The 3799-nt window shown below is 33.2% G+C and overlaps 1 long non-coding RNA gene across 1 annotated transcript; it reads right to left on the reverse strand.

Moving 5' to 3' along the window:
• Positions 1-722: 722 nt before the first annotated feature.
• LOC149562337 (uncharacterized) lies at positions 723-3388 on the reverse strand. The gene is made up of 3 exons (XR_016363494.1): positions 2932-3388; positions 1332-1460; positions 723-1203 (listed from the first exon to the last, which is right to left on the reverse strand). It is a non-coding gene; the product is annotated as an uncharacterized LOC149562337 (long non-coding RNA).
• Between the last annotated feature and the right edge of the window lie 411 nt (positions 3389-3799).

The following is a 3799-nucleotide window of genomic DNA, read 5'->3' on the forward strand; positions in this document are numbered from 1 at the left end:
TGAGTTAAGGTTCTGTCTAGATTCAAACCTAGATAGAAAACTTTCACAGAATAATGGAATAATGGAATCTGGACATCTTGTTCAACTAATAAAGAGATTAGGAAGTATCACACAATAGTGGATCAACCAAATTCAATCTTCTCTATCCAAAAATATATATTATGATTAAGGGATTGCATATTATTTTCAATATCTGATTTCAAATGTCTTTGATATAAATAACTTTTATTTCCAAATTACATACAGGATGGATTTCATTGAAATAATCTACATTGCTTACGGACCTACTCAATAAAAAAACAATATATCATCTCAGGTAATAGGAGAATGTGATCCATATAGAGGCAAATTTCCGCAAACCTATAAGTGCTAGTTAGTGTATAATAATTATGATTTAAAGTTTAAGTTTCCCACCTTAACAGATTTCCCAATACTCACTGATATCTGTCAACGAGAAGCATATTGTTAACAGCTGCTCTCACATTAGCTATGCTCAAATCTAATAGACAAATCAATTAAAGATCAATAATATGCGGGTAGACTAACGCCAGTGGAATAAAACAATAACCAAGGCTGGCCCTAGAAATCAACATAAACTAATCCAAATTGCACGCAGTGGATCTTTAAAAAGGATGGAACTCATTGGAACAATCTAAATTTTTATTGCAGATACTTAAAAAACACAATATGTCGTAACAGTTAATAGGAGGATGTGATCCACATAGAGGCAACTAATTTTTAAGATCCCATTACTAGTGTTTATTGTACATAAGAAATATGGTTTAAGGTAATAGCATCCTATCTAGTGAAATTCCCAAAACTCACTAATATCTGTCAACTAGGATTATACTCAATCTAATAGACAAATTTGTTAAAGACCAACCTCACATGCAAAGACAAAGGCCAATGAAATAAAACAAATATTAGGCTGGCCTTGAAGATCGCCATAAACTAGTCATCACAAAGAAACAGAGGCCTTCACTAAAGCAATATCACAATGAAAATCGAGTAGGCAAGGCTATGGAGTTGACATAACTGTCAGAAACTTAACATGATAGTATCTTTTGTGTTGCCTAGGATACTTAGCCTTCTCATAAAAGCATTAATTTCAATGCTTTCAATCATACTAGTCTAGAATGTTTGACAATCCTACATGTAATTTAAACAATTCCTCTGATAGCTTGCTAATTCCTTTGGTGCTTCCTGTTATAAGATTTGTAAGGTACGCTACATAAAATTAGTTCATGACTATCCAATCTAACTAAATGGAATATTTGAACACAATCAGGATTTTACTAACTTATCAAACAATGGCCTTGAGAAAACTGTACCTCTCAATTACATTCGATTTTTTATTGATGATTTACTTGATTAAGTGGTCCACGCCTCATGGAGTAGTCTGAAGTATAATTTTTTTAACATAATGGTAGCATATAGTAATTAAATCTGAGCCCAAGCATCTGAAACAATTATTAAATGGAAACATCAAACAATATTCAATGGAAACTAAGGCAATCCTAAAACATTAAGCATAATTATATCATACAGTGATTAAACATGATGCTGAAGCAATCGTTAAATGAAAATAGGTGGCTTCATTATAAGGAAACTAGGATATCATAAATAGAAATAAATAAATTCATAAAAGGTGATCATGGAACATGAGGACTTGGAATTGTAATTATTAAACGGAAGAAAATGACTAAAGAAGAGAAAAATTGTAATAAGTAGGAACATAACCAAATAGCATATGACAATTCTCAAAACTGCCATGTACATTTACAATCAGAGAGTCACACATAAATCCCTTTGCTACACAAAAAGGAATTGTTTCCTGGATGATCAGAAATTAGATATGATATTCGCATATATTAAGGGGGCTGGACTTGAAGGTCATCAAAAAGTAATCATTAGACTGAAACAGGGTTTTTAAAAATATTTATTCTATGTCAACTGACGATTGCTAAAACAATTTGAGGAACCTTGTGCATGTGGATTCGCATTTGGCTCTGGTTATTCAGCAGATCATTCAGTTATGATTCTCTGGATTCTATGTCCTTTATGCATATCCCTCATGAGTGGAACGGTGTGGCTGATTGTCTGGCTAAATGGGCCTCTGAGCAGGGGCCAGCTTGGAACATTCTTGATCCTAGGATGCTTCCCCTTGATTTATCTCAGATGCTGGATCAACTTGTGGACTAGGGTAAAGCTATGTAGTTCTCTTTGTTTCTTGTGTTGTTCAGCTCTCTTTGATATTCAATAAAAATTTTACCCTTCTTTTAGTAAAACAATCAGAAGCAAGAGAATTTGTAATACAATCACAAAATAGGACTTCATAATATGATAATCAAATATGAGCAGATGACTTGAGAGATATATCATTATATGGATATAGGACCAAGATGCGTCTAATAATTCTAAATCTCCATTAGCATCAGCGAGATCTGTAAGAGGCCTTTGCTACAGACGAAGGCCCTAGGGTTTAAGGAGTCCCCTTGGTCTATGAAAATCTAAACATAGGAGGATAGTATGTTAGTTGGATCTTTAATCCTGATCCCTCTCCTAAGAAAAAAATTCAATAGGTAATGAAAGAAAACACACAAAACTTACAAGCTTAAAATAATTAATTAGTATTCAAAGAAGATCGCTAAACAGAAGCAAAATTTAAAGCCCACCTGACCTTTTCTCTGAGGAAAGCCATAAAAATAATTACCAATGCAATCATTTGACAGAAGAAATTATAGGCTATGAAACTACACGAAATGGAATTCCTATACTAGCCAAGCATTTCAGATTTATCGGCTTTGTATCATACTAGTTCATTTTATATTAGATTTTTTAAAGAAAATCCTACAAAAAATCACCACCATCGTGGAATCCACAACACAGCTAAGATTACACAAATTCAGCACATAAATTCAAGGCACTTACCCGAAATAGTTTTGGCTGCACCATTTTTGGCCTACGCCATTTTTGTTCCTCTCGTCCTTCCCCTGTTCGTCACACCCTACTCACCCTCAGATAAAAAAATACAATAGAAAACAAATAAAACACAAAAGAGTCATGAAACGCAAACAAAAAAAGGAAACAGAATGAAAAAATGAAGAAAAAAGGGCATGGCCATGCCAAAAGAAACTAGAAAGCAAAATCCAAAGTCACAGGAAAAGGAAAAGTAGAAAATACAAATAAAATGGCCTCATGGTGCCCGTATATATAGTAATGAAATAAAAGGCACTCAACGGCTCTGAAAAAAAACTAAAAATCAACTAAAAAAGCACAAATCAACGGTCATGGCAGAAATCAACCGTAAAAGCTTAAATCAGCGGCTGTTTTTAATGGGGGAAAAAATCAGCTGAAAAAAGCAGAACTCAAACGTCTATGGCAAAAAGCAGAAATCAACGACACTTTTATTGAAATAGAAGAAATTAACGAATAAAGTAGAACTCGTCGATCATGGCATCAGAACTGTTACTCGAGTGCTGTTCTATTTATATTTAGTGAAGGGGAAAATATATTTTCAAGATTTTTTTAATATAAAATCAATTCAAGCTTTAAAAAAAATATATTTAAAAGATTGTTAAATTTTTTTATTTTGAGTAATTTTCAATAGCATTTTACTATAGAACTAGCAATTACACCTTGGTAAGAAATGGATATGTGGAAGAATGGCAAATGAGTGTGAGAGAGAGGGGGAGGGAGGGAGAGAGAGACGGATTAAAAAGTTGATGACACATTGTTGTTCAATGCTAATATGTTTGTCATAGACCTCAATGTACAATCACATGACATATCAACCTTA

The sequence above is a fragment of the Cupressus sempervirens genome, chromosome 4, assembly GCF_028749045.1.
Source record: "Cupressus sempervirens isolate cs-2001-9-10 chromosome 4, ASM2874904v1, whole genome shotgun sequence".
NCBI classification, from domain to species: Eukaryota; Viridiplantae; Streptophyta; class Pinopsida; order Cupressales; family Cupressaceae; genus Cupressus; species Cupressus sempervirens.